The sequence below is a fragment of the Lissotriton helveticus genome, chromosome 7 (assembly GCF_964261635.1).
Source record: "Lissotriton helveticus chromosome 7, aLisHel1.1, whole genome shotgun sequence".
Taxonomy (NCBI): Eukaryota; Metazoa; Chordata; class Amphibia; order Caudata; family Salamandridae; genus Lissotriton; species Lissotriton helveticus.
Window position 1 is genome coordinate 1,280,350,881 of NC_136068.1, and position 14,036 is coordinate 1,280,364,916.

Here is a 14,036-nt window from a genome sequence, read left to right on the forward strand (position 1 = left end):
TAGCCTGCATCTCAATGGACATATTGGCTGCAATATCAGCCTCTGTATTCACTACCTTTTCCATTACCCTGGAGAGTCTCCTAATAGCTCTACTGTTAAAGATAGGACCCCAGAATGGCAGTAAACCCTTAGAAAAATCCGTAAATTGCTGCAAAGAAGTATCAGTCTGATCAACATCCTCAACTTGGAGTGCCCTCCTTTTACGCTGTCCAGGCATTATGGCAAACCTCCGATGAGTCTTATGATAATCTGAGGGTGCCACATAAACGGGGGGAAGCAAATAGGCCAGGTAACAGATCCCACCCCAACCCTCAGGCAACCACAAGTATTCATTACCCCAGCATACGAAATAAATATTCGGGGGAGTAACTAAAGAAGGACTAAGGGGCAGGCGAATTGAAGCAGTCACATTGCAGGAGCTGTCCCCCACCTTAATAGGACCCCTCCCCAAAATACAGAAAAAGGGTGAAGGTCCAACAACTGCCAGAGGTACCAGAGAACGACCACTACTATTTGTCGCAGGAGGATGTCTATAGGCCAAGGAAGAGTTCAACTGTAGAAAACTTTCCCTCACTTTGTCAGTGTCGTTGGGTGTCACAAATCGTTCTACCTTCTTCGAGCAGGTCTCTAAGAATGTCTGATCAAAACGTCCGTCGGTAAACAACTGTCTAAGGGATGAAGTGAGCATAGGGCGTACTCGCATCGTCAACGTCGACCCTGTACCAGGTAATCGGGGATTCAGAAAATCAGGCTGCTGGAAAAATTTCACCATACCAATCAAAGTGTACCAACCCACACAACTATTCACGGGTGTTAAGGGAAGTGCCAACAATCTATCCTTTTTATATGCAGCAGAAGGGAGCAACCCACAGACCCAACAGTCGGTCACATTATACACGGCATGAGCATGATGTAGAGTCTTAATGAAAACATTATCACGATAGCCCTTCCTCATGCATTGTTCACCATAATCAACAGTAATCATATTATGCTCTGGCAAGACTGTAGGAGTGGGGGCGAACTTATGAACAGGGTAAGCTTCATCTAGGAAGAACAGTATCCCAAGGATTACTAAAAATATAATGATGAATATCACAATAACCACTATTTTTCCCTTTCGGGGCAAAGCACGCCATGGTGAATCTGGTTCTGTGATTCGGGGAGCTGCAAAAGGTTGCTCCTCCTCTGGAATGGGACGGCCAAAAGGATACATATCACCTAGCTAAGAGTCCAAAACTAAACTAAGACAATATTCAGAATGTTCCAGGCACTCCGAAACCGGCCAGAGGGGTTCTTCACCCTCAAAAAGGGATCTTCTCCCTGTGTCCGTTAAAGCCTCACAGGCAGGCTTCTATTGTTCAATCCCTAATCCCTCGACGGAGTCGCACAACTACAGCAACTCAGGAGCACCAAACCCGGGCCCAGACACAATCCTAGTGTTCCATGTAACAATGTCTCGAAAGTGCACCAGGGCTCTTACCAGCAGTCCATCCCTATCACTAAGCTATCCTCTCCAGCATTGTCTACGTCTATTCCCTATTTCAGCCCTTCTTCCAGTGCTCACTTCTTATTTTTTTTCTTTTCTGGGCCGCAGATTATAACGGGTACTCCCTCGCACTTCTGGATCTGTGAACAGAATGGGGAGGTCAACAGCAGGAGATGTATCTTTCAATTTTTGCTCACTGCGACCAGGAGAGACCTCACCGCTTACAATCAGAGCTGGTCTCTTTTCTCTTTCAGGTGGCTCCTCACCCCTCAATGAAGCATCTGAGAAGGGGACATACTGAGGGAGCGATTCGCATTCGTGATCTGCAACACCACCTTTTACCCATTCGTCATACGGCAGTGGTAGCGGGACCCTCTTCACATGCGAGGCATGGGTCCACGCCTTCCGGCCCTCAACCCGAAGTGAGGTGCGGGTGGTCAGGAGCACTTGTCGTGGCTCTGACCACCTGGGTTCCAAGCAGGACTTCCGTTGGTACTTCTTCACGGCGACCCAATCTCCTGGGTGGATGTTATGACCCGGCCCCTCCGGCAGCGGCTTCAGGGTGTCTGCTACCTGCAGATGAACAGAACGGAGATCTTTAGTCAAAGCATGCAGGTAATCTATCAACAAAGGGTATTCCATTTCTGAGAAACATTTAGGTCTAGGAACACCCCACACGTTGGCAGGTCTGCCAAATATGACCTCGTGGGGGGAAACTCCTGTCTTAGAATTGACTGTCACTCTAGTGGAAAGCAAAGCCAGGGGAAGTGCATCTGGCCAGCGTAACCCTGTACTCTCCTGTATCTTGGCCATTTTGAGTTTTAAGGTCTCATTGAATCTCTTAACCAAACCCGCAGCCTTAGGGTGTTGTGCTGCGTGGAATTTCTGAGATATCTGTAATCCTTTACATATCTGCTTCATTAATTCCGCATTGAAAGACGTGCCATTATCATTCCAGATCACCCGGGGCAAGCCATATCTCGAAAAGTATTCTTTAATCAGCATTTTAGCTGTCGAGATGGCTGTACAATCCTTAGTTGGAAAGGCCTCCACCCACCTACTAAATGAGCATACCACCACCAGGACGTATTTAAGATTGTTAACCCTCTCCATCTCAATATAATCCATCTGTATTACTTCGAAAGGAAACGATGGAGGGGCAAAATTTCCAACTGGGACAGGTGTTCCCTTGCCAGGATTATGTCTTAAACAAACCATGCACTGCTGCACTAAATGCGTTGCCACCTTGGAAATGTTCTTATTGCTCCACACTGGGTCTAACAATTTGCATATTCCTCTAGCACTAATATGAGCTGGCCCGTGGGCCATTGTCACCACTGGGAGGACATATGCGTCTGGGAGTAGCCATCGTCTTTTGTCTGACACATCCGTCCAACATTCATCTAAGTCCAACTTCCCCCCGCCATCCTTCCATGCCCTCAACTCGTCGTCAGTTGCTTTTTCCTGTATGTTCCGCACACTTTGTACAGTGTTCGCGAACATATTAACGTCCGGCACCCACCTTGCTGGTCCTGCCACAAACATCTGTGGGAGTCTCGCCCTAGCCGTCTCCTTAGCTGTCTGATCTGCAAATGCATTTCCCCTTCCTACATCATCCACCACCACTTTGTGTGCACTACATTTGATCACTGCCAATCGTCTGGGAAGCGTCAATGCTGTCAATAGTCGTAGTATCAATGGGCCATTCTGAATCCTTTGTCCGTGTGATGTCAAAAATCCCCTCTCCGCCCACAGTCGCCTGTAACTATGAGCCACGCCAAAGGCGTACTGGCTATCAGTATAAATATTCACGTCCAGTCCTTCACTCAACTCACACGCATGCATCAATGCTATTATTTCTGCAGCCTGAGCTGAATGGTACGGAATCCTAGAAGTCTCCACCACTGTTTTCAAAGTCGTGACTGCATATGCTGCTGTTGAGGTACCGTCTGCAAGTTTGAAACAGGAACCATCAACATACAGCTCCCCGTCAGGATCGTCTAGGGGGGTGTCTGTCAAATCTATCCTTCCCTTTGTCTCCTCCTCTGTCCGAAACAAACAATCATGTACTTCATCGTCCTTCTCATCTGAAGGGATAGGTATCAATGTGGCCGGGTTCAGCGTAGCACATTGTTTAATCGTCACATGGGGTGCAAATAACGTCATCTCATAACCAGTAAGACGAGCACTAGTTAAATGCTGCGTCTGTGTTCTGTTCAATAAAATGTCCACAGCATGCGGTACCATTACTGTGAGAGCTGACCCCAGGACGAGCCCTGCCGATTGTCTAATTGAAACCGCAGCAGCCGCTGTAGCCCTTAGACAGCTCGGCAACGCTCTCGCCACATTGTCAAGCATTGCAGAAAAATAAGCGCACGGTCTCTGTTTCCCGCCAAAACATTGAGTTAGGACAGACAACGCGCAACCTTCCGCCTCGTGTACATAAAGCACAAAAGGCTTCTGGTAATCAGGAGTTCCCAAAACAGGTGCAGAGCATAAAGCAGTTTTTAGTAACTCAAACGCTTCTTGACATGCTGGAGTCCAGGGTAGGGGTTCGCGCACCTCTTTAGTTGTCAGGTACAGAAGGGGTTTTGTTAATAAGGCATAATTAGGTATCCACTGGCGACAATACGAGGTTATGCCCAAAAACGCGCGCACCTCTCGCTGCGTGTTAGGTACAGCCATGTTAGTTATCGCCTTGATGCGCTCCGGTGTCAGCCTCCTCCCCTCCTTCGATAGGAGATGACCTAAGTAGGTAACCTCCTGTCGACAGTATTGGAATTTAGGAAGGGACACCTTGTGTCCTTTGTGAGCCAAATAGTGCAGCAATTTAACAGTGGACTCACGACACCCCTCCTCGGTGTCGGATGCTACGAGAAGATCATCTACGTATTGCAATAAAACATTACCCTCTGGAAGTTCCAAATCATCCAATTGTGCCTTCAAAGCCTGACTGTAAATGCTGTGACTTTCTGTATAACCTTGGGGAATTCTACAAAATCTAAAACTTCGGCCAGCCAATGAGAATCCGAATAGGTAACGGTTATCTGGGTGCACAGGGATACTAAAGAACGCATTCTTTAAATCCAGAACAGAGAAATATTTGGCAGAGGGAGGAATCATTGTCAAGATCGTGGTAATATCAGAGACTACCGGATATTGGGGCTCAACCACCTTGTTAATGTGGCGTAAATCAATCACAAAGCGGTAAACATCAGGTGTACCATCACTGGCATCGGTGGAGGGCCTTTTAAGGATTGGAAGAATAGGACTATTACAACTGTTAGAGTCCGTCTCCTCCACTACCTGGACCGGATCAAGTCCTGTATTATGTGTAATAAAGCCTTCTCTCCATCCCTGGATATCTTATACTGGGGTATTCGAGGCAGCTGGGCTCCCACCTTAACCTTGATGGACACAGGGGCAATATCCATTTTTCCCACATCTGTATCACTACTAACCCACAAACTCTCGGGAATCCCCTTAAACTCAGCCGGGAGGGGCTTATCCTTTGAAAAGCACTGCTGCGCACGCGCGACAGTAGGACCTACCGTGAGGTACACACCGTCTGGAGAACAGTAAATGGTAGCATTCAATCTTTTCAGTAAATCCAAACCCAGCAAATTCTCGCCACAATTCGATGTCAGAAGGAAAGGGGAATCAACAGTGAAAGGACCAATCGTAAGAGAAAGAGGCTTAGAAATGGGGCTAATCACCGGAGTACCTGAGAACCCTACGGATATATTATTTTTGCCAGACAGAGCCGCCCCTGGGACCTGGGAATGTGCCACCGAACTTTTCATAGCACCCGTATCCACTAAAAATTTCTGGGGAGACCCTGACAAATCTGCAGTCACGTAGGGTCCTCGTTGATCAATATCCACAGAAACCGGTCCCATGCTCTGTCCTACGCTGTCCTAGTTGTAAGAGAATCCATTCAGGTCATCCATAGTATATGCATCGTTGTAGTACTGTCTATCTCTACCATTGTCACCCTCTGTTTGAAAGTGTTGTCGATCCCTGTCCCCATCAAAGCAATTTCCCCCCGGTCGCCTGCCTCCGTCAGACTGTCTCTCATCCCTACGAAATTCACCCCGTCCTCGTCCCCTTCCTTGTCCGGCGGTGGACCGAAGTTCCGGACAATCTCTCCACCAGTGCCCCTCCTTTTTGCAGTTTGCACACTGATTCTGCCCAAGACGCTCTCTCTTCTCTCCCTTTCCATAACTACCTCCTCCTCGACTAGCCACAATGGGTGGGGCTCTACGTCCCCGACCCTTCGCCAGCTGCTGCAGTAACACTCTCGTCTTTAAATCCTTGGCTTTCTTTTCTTGTCTGTCTTTATTCTCATTCTCCCTATGTTCATAATACTGAGCCATACTCAGAATACCCGAGGGGGTGGATGTCGTCCACGTACTCTCTGACGCCCGCAATCGAGCCGATATTTCCGGTAACAGATTCGTTACGAATCTATTAACGAAAAGGCGCAGGCCACCATCTTGGGAGATATCCTGACCACTGAAATCCATGAGAGTCTCTTCAAAACGAGTGAAAAATCTGAAACTCCTCATCCTTTTTCTGTCTACATGCAGTCAACTTATCCCAATCTACCTTCTTAGGAGGAATAAGGGAGTGCATATATTTTATTATGCGTCCTGGTAACGCCAAAATCTCAGCCTTCGGCTTCTCCCCTGGCTTTCGCTCCTTGTCCCAATCCCTAAGTTCCTCCCAGGTACCACCCAGCTCTTCTGCATGGTCCGTACCCTTCACCTGTCTCCACAATCCACCGGAACCAACAGCCCAAAAAACAACTCTATATCTGCTAATGTCATGACTGTCGAGGAAGCGGCTTCTGTGAGCTCTTTATAATAGGCAGTCTGATTTTTTCTCGAGTCGGGCAACTGTGCCTTCAGTGCTAATACCTCGCTCCTTTTCCAAGGCGTATATACCCATTGTTCTTGGAAATGAGCATCGACACGAACTCGGGTGACATTGTTAGTGATCGGGTCTACCACCTCAGGCACTTAAGGGTGAAAAATAGGGTGTACCTCCCGCATTGGATGTACCCCAGGGAAACGGGGCTCTCCCGCCGACGGCAACTCATTTCTATACTCCAACAAGGACCTCAAACTTCGTAACACATCTTTCATTCCAGTGTTAGCCCTATAGGCATTATTCTTAATGTCATGAAGAATTGCCGGTGCCTCCCCACCATACCCCTGTTCCCACAACGCTATCAATGTCGTCGACATATGCCATAAAGCATGCTGTTGCATCAGGGGTTCATAATCCTTCATCATGGACCAAATGTCTTCAATTGAATAAATATTATTTCTAGCCCACTGGCAAGCCTGATTAGCCACCAGCGTTTTCTCATCCAACCCGACAGCAGAACGCGTGAGCAACTTCCGTACCTGAGTAAGCAGCCCACTTCCAACACCCCGAGCCGGGGTCACCAATCCACCTTGGGGGGTAGCGCTAGCAGAAACAGTAGGAAACGCAGGGGAGGCCACCGAGAGGGCAGGCGAGCTCGCTGCCAAGAGGGAGACCAGTGGCGCCGTCAATGAAGAAGTGACAGAAGACAAAGCTTGTTCAACATCGCACAACAATTTTGGAGCGGAAACGGAGGAGGCGGTGGGGGTGCCAGACAAGGGAGAGGCACTCGTCTGCGGAACCGAAACCACTGCAGAGGAAACAGAACCCGTTAACACAGGGTACAAGGGTTGCGGGGCATATGGGGGAGGGGGGCGAGCGTTCAAAATGTCCTCCATCTCATCTTGTTCCTCTTCTCTGACCACATAACTTTTGCTGTCCTGTAACCTGAAAAGCCTGTCTGCGCGCTCAATCCGCTGCTCATTCTCTTTCTTAGTGTGTTCTCTCGCCTTCTGCGCCATTGTCTGTGCCGCTCTTTCCTGAGCTGCCTTCTCTTCTCTTAGCTGTCGCTCCTTCACTTCCTTCTGCCACATTCTCAGGGAATCGAACATACTCTGGTGACTGCGCCTAGCAAACAATCTGTCTTGTAAATAATCTAATTTTGCCACATCGAAAGAACCAGTCAAAGGCCACTGCAAATCCACATTTCCTTTCGTATATCTATGCCACAAAGTGTTAAACAAAATCGGAGCCAGTCCATGTTTGACATACATCTCGAAATTAGGGGAGCCCCCCACTGGGGTGGGTTGGCTCTCGGCCAGTCTAGTGTCTGAGGTGCCACAGCAGCACCCAAGACACCGCAGTTAACTAAAACACGGCATCGCCACTCACTCAATCTCACACCGACACGAAACTTTCACTCCTCCTCTCACGAAATCGCGGGTCACACAATCACAACTAAAAACTCACACCCACACGTAGTCGCACTTCCTATTTCGCCAAAACAACCCCTTTCCTCCTCCCTACCAAACACGTGTTACGAAAATGGGACGAGGCCCGTCGACCAAGTCCTGGGGAACCTGGACCCTACCGCAGACCGAACAGTGCACACACCGTTCCGAAATTAAGGAACACATCCGCTTCCCGGGCGGCACTACAAATCGTTGCGCACTACACCACGTGAGATCCGGGCCCCGCGCCCAGCGTACCACACACCCTAGGGGTTCGGGTAAGTCCCAAAATCCATCCGCAGTGAGCCACGCCTCGACAGCAGTACCATCCGGTCGGATGACAAAATAAACGTCCCCCAATCTCCACTAAGTCTGTCAGGGCGCCACTCGCACCCTGAGTTCCCCGGATCACACTAGCCCCAGGAGCACACCGGCTCCTCCAATCACCAGAGACACACCAGTCTCGTGGAGCATCCCAGCTCCCTCAATCAACAGTCGGACCACTCACCTTCTGTATGCGGTACTGACCTCTACCGTTCTCCACCACCGGCTGCCAGGACCAACACGGTCAGCTCCAAAGTTCCGCCTTCCGGACTCCGGCGCAGGATCATGAACCGGGACCTCTCCCGATCAGCAGGGTGGGGCAGCGCTGCGTGAACCAAGCTCGGCATCAAAGTGGGTACCCAGACCCACCGTGCCAACCAGAGGGTCCCCGGCCTTCTGCTACCCACGTACGGGTGAGAAAGAGCCTTATCGCGGAGTCCCTGTTTGGGCGCCATCTGATAAGCGTGGCTCAAATCCACCCGAGTGACTTACCACACTCACCTATAGTTACCCAATAATAAGTCAGCCGGACAGTGGAGAAGAATAAACAAGGCAATTTTATTAGGCCACGAACTCCCATATGAGAGGGCCCCGTCCGACCTCACCCCTAAGAGTGCGCCGAGAGGACTGACTCATCTCATCACAGCAATACATTATAACAGGATACATTAGAGTAAAACACGCCCAGTCTGGAAAAATACTGGACCCCTAGAAGAGCAAACAATGGCCTCACACAAGAGGCATCTGCACCTGCGATGGTAACATTTCTTATCTCGGCCCAAGGCAGCGGAGCCAGGCCTCAGCGTCTCCAGCACATGAGAACACCACTGATAGTGAATTTGTTATAGTTTCGGTCACAGTTAGCCGAGAAAGGAAAACTACTGCGTTAGCATTTCTTTCTCTATTCCTACGGGAGGGGGAGCGAGTGCGACTCGCACGCAGAGGAAAAACACTCCAAAATGGTGGCACACAAGCTAAGCTAAGAAAACATAATAATCACCACACGCATAGATGAATATTAGATGAAGGATATAAACGTATAAACGTAAATGCATAAATGAATATATCATTGGTTAGACACATCATGCTAACTCATAAGCGTAAATGTAAATGGGCGGGGCATCGGGAAATGAAACCTATCAGTATTACATTTGGAATTTATACCTTAACATCTGCTCCGGTGTCTTTTGCGTGGACTCAAGAGGGCCCACCGTACTTGTCTCTTGACCTACTGAATCTAGCCTTAGCGCTGAAGAAGTCTTTTGGTTACCACACCAGGACGAAACACGTGTTGGCGGCTAGTGTTTGTTCGTTTGAAGAAGACTGAAATAAATCAAGATGAAATGATGACTAATCGTCTTATTGAATTGAATTGATGGACTTTAATACTTGGCTTGAAGCTCAGGATATACCCTTTGTTTTCTAAAGAAAAAGTACTCTGTTCTATACACAAAACGTAAAACTATATAGGAAAATATTACTGTACTTACCACTACATTTAAAAGTACAAGTACAGGGAAATAGCAAGCAATGTTTCACAAGGGACTTACAATAACAAGGTGGTAAATACCTCTTTTAAAACCATTAACCGAGAGTGACATATTCACTTCTTATGGTAAATACCTCATATTGTACGTTTTCAACAGGACAATGAAGCATAAAATGCAGAAGCAATTTTAACACCAAATTCTGCATGTTGTTGCCTTTTTCTGGAGCTTGTCACCCCAGTGTATTGATTCAGGTTTGACTTGTCCAGTATTTATCTGGGGAAAATGAGAAGGTGATATATTTATCACACATCTCATAATTCAGATCCCTGCACACACGTAATGAGGATCTTAGTTTCATTGTCCTTTCAATGTATTACACCATCAGGTTAATGTGGGTTGGATCAGAATGTTCCTAATTCAACATTTGCTCAAGTCTCTGGGAAGCGCTTACCTTTGAACAATGTGCTAGATTTTATCTCCCATGAGGTTATTAGATTCTTATGTGGCACAGCTTAACCCAGAGGAGGGTGACAGTGTGTCTCCCAGAGAACAAAACGAACAAGAGGCATACTATACAATATCATACTAAAAGTAGAGGTCAAACATACAGCAGAGATACAGAAGCAAATATGCCACAAGAAAAGAAGATGATAAGCAAAAATGAGGTGGTAGTGGGAGAGAAGTAGCCGGGAATGGTGAGGGACTAAAGGTGCCAGGATGAGAGGGATATGACTCTCGTCTGTATCCATTAGAAGATTCTAGAAAAAGCTTTTTTCATGCTTGTCCTGTCAATTAGCTTGTTTCAATGAAAAGAGTCAGTTTACAGCCTAGATATGAAGGGGATTCTGCATGCAAAACCTTTTACATAATATGTATTTTTAAAGGTGCTGCATGCCTTTGGTGGTAGCCAGTGTAGACCTCAGAACAGGAGTTGTGATCAAACTTCTTCTTTCCATCAATAAGACCGGCCACAAAGTAAAGGACTGATTTTGAAGGAGCAAGACTGTATTCACAGAGGCCCATGAGGAGTGTGTAGGAAAATTTGATTCTAGATATGACCAGTGCCTGAACCAAGTGATTATGGTCAAATCTGATAAGGAGATGCCTGATGTTTCTTAGAGTGCATAGATGAAGGGATGCAAGTTTAGCAGCAGCTATTGTAATGTTAAAAAGATTTGTACAGTGCATGGCTGCCCCACCAACGGGCGTCCCAGCTCTAGAACTAGAAACAGCATTTCAGGGTGGAGACAGGGAGGCATAGGCTAGGCCGGAAAGAGCCAGGTTTTTATGGCCTTTCTAAATGCCACATGATTCTGAATGCTCCTGATGGTCACAGGGAAGGTGTTCCAAAGGGCAGACGCCGTCGCCCTGAAGGAGTGCCCCTGTGCTCTTGCCCTTTTGACTCGGGGAACACATGCCAAGTTCAGATCCGCGTAGTGCAGCTTACGGCGCTGTATATACAGCGAGGGAAGATCAGACAAGATAGGAGGAGCTTAATGGGTGAAGATTTTGTGGGCTATGCACAAGGTCTTGAAATTGATTCTCTTCTCCACCGGCAGCCAGTGTAATTTAGGAATGAGATTCGACACCGAACAGAATTTAGGGAGAGCAAAGAGAGTACATGCTGCCACATTTTGCACTCCCTGCAGACAATGTATCTCAGATTTATTAGCACCCAGGTACAAAGAATTGCAAGAATCCAATCTGGACAGAATCGTAGATTGGATAATGATCTGGCATGTTTGTGGGTCAAAAAACCAAAGCAGCGGCTTAATTTTGTGCAGTAGCTCAAAACAAAGCCCTGTTACTGCTTTTGTCTGTGCTTTGAAGGACAAGGCGGTGGCAACCCAAACACCCAGAATTTTCACATTCATGGATATGTCTAGACTATAGAATGAATCCTAGAGACTTGGCTGTTGAGACAGCTTTGGTGTCCCTTTTAGTGTCCCTAGCCTTTCAAGCCATACTGGCGAGAATCCAATTTTGTTTTCTGTGCATTAAGGTTCAGTTTCACATGAAAGAGCTAGTTTAAGAGTGGAACCAGTTTAGTACAGTGGCTTTCCATCCCATTCTTCATGGACGGTTTGTAGATCCTGTTCAGTAGGAGACAAGTTTGTCATGCAGGCTCCGGATTTTTTTTATTTGGCTTTGGGGTGCAGTGATTTCTGTTTTTGTCTTCTGGTTCTCCTCTTTGAGGCAAGGGGTCTTATGTCGATTGTTTGGCTGTTGGTACTCTGATGTGTTTAGAGTGAGACAAGAGGAGATCCCCTAGAGCCAAAATTGTCATTCGGTTTATGGAGCAAAACCAATGTTCCTTGGTTAGGGTTCAAAGAAAAATAATGTGATGCACATTGGAAAAAGTAAATAGTCTGACCCATTGATGTTGAGAGGGGTGAGCATTCCACCGAGGAAAAATATGTTAATACTAAGAGGAGTACTAGAAGGAGAAGAGGGTGGGACCAGGAGCCAATGTTTAAACAGGTCCTGCAATCATGACTCCAACAGGAACATGTACAGCAAGGGAGAGCAGTTCCTAGGGAAGGGATGGGAAAGACAATTCTTTTGTCTTGTTGCCCTCACACACCCCGAGAGGTGTCATGCTTCATCATTGGGCCTTGCTCCTCGTCGGGCCGGCGCTGCAATGCTCGACGGGGCACTTTACCGGAAATCTTTTTTTGTGGAAACCGTTTGGTGCATGAGGGTAAAGGGACAGAGTGGGACATAGTGCACGTGAAGAAAGTGGTATAAAAAAGGTCAGGGTCAGTCCTAGGTGCAATCTATTTTAATTGATTAGATAGAACCTGCCTGGTTAAAAATATATAGGAAGCCCTAGTGGATTGCAATGATCTGGCAGGGCTATCACTGGTGTGGGGTCGACATGTTTCGTGCCCAATGTTCCTAGGGAATCGGATGGCACTTCTTCAGGACCTATAAGTGAAATATTATAAAAATTAAGTGCACAATATGGAAGGACAAAACAATAAAAGGCAGGTAAAAGAATTGTTCTGGATATAACCTGCAATGTAGCCTACTAGTCCTGTACCGGGCTAGATTCAACCTGTGGAAAGAGACATGACAATGTTATGTTATGTTATGTTAGGGTTTTTTTGTAAAGCGCACGTACGCCCGTGGGCTTCATGGCGCTGTTGAAGTAGGAACCTAACACAACAACTTACTGAAACAATGATCCAAGGTTAAGACGTTTAAAGCACAAGACTGTAAGTGGTGAATAAAGCTAGTAGGAAAAACGATGCATAAAGATTTAAAACAGTTAGATATCTACAATGGAATGGGTAGCACATGTTGGCACCTGAGGAAGAACATGCACAGTACGTACGATCATGGTTAGACAGATGCATTGTGAGTAGTCTGGATTGGGAAATCACCGTGAGTGAGGGGTGTGTTGCTGCGTGTGAGTAGTACTAGATGATGAGAAGGCAGGTGTAAGGTATTCCTGCAGCACCCAGCTACTTCATCACGCTATAATGATCCAAGAATTATTCATGGCCAGATAAGAGTAAGCTTGAATAAGTGTCAGTCACATTTGCAAACAAACACACTACATCACGCTAAAATGAGCCAAGTCTTATTCATAGCTGGATAAAAATAGGCTTGAATAAGTGTGAGACACTTTTGCACACAAACACACTGCATTTACGTTGTAGGGCGTAAAAATATAGTAGCAAGAAGGTCTTGGAACACTCTATTGATTGCGGAAATGTTATCGTAGTGTGCACACATCAGGGTAAGCAGTGTGCTAGGTAATTGAACAAAACGTCACAGGCATGCTGGCGCAATCATCCAGGAATTATAATACCGATTTTTTGAGAGGAAAACGTACTAGTTAGTGCAGAGCGTAGTTGTTGGCTCACTGTGTAAGGGAGCCGTTTTAGAGGTTATGCTGATGGTAAGGAAAACATACATGTGAACACTCGCGCTATTGAAAACTGACTGGGCTTCACTATTTGCGAGCGAGACGCTCACTATGGTGTTGCTTATTCATCCCCTAAATATGTGGTGTGATCGTGTCTATTAGGCCAGGTAAGATATATTAGGTGCCCGTTGGCCACATCACTCGATATAATTGCGAGTACACTTATCCGCGCTGACAGGAACTACAGCCTGACGGGGGTTAGGCAAGAGCACAATGTTGCTCCGTTTGACCTTTAATAAGAAGAAAAATGAGAGTCTCATTAACTAGAGGTCAAGGGGCCGAATGCTCTTGGGGGATCACTTACTGTAGAGATAGCTATCGCTTACTTTCAGGCTCGCAGCAACTCTCCGGCTGGCCTACCCGTGCTCCAAGTCCCCGTAAAGAACACTTCCGGGGTGGTGCTATTTGACCCGGTATCGCCGAGGAGGTGCACGGAGGTTAGACTGATAACCTCCGTCGCCATCTTGGGAATGGGACAATCT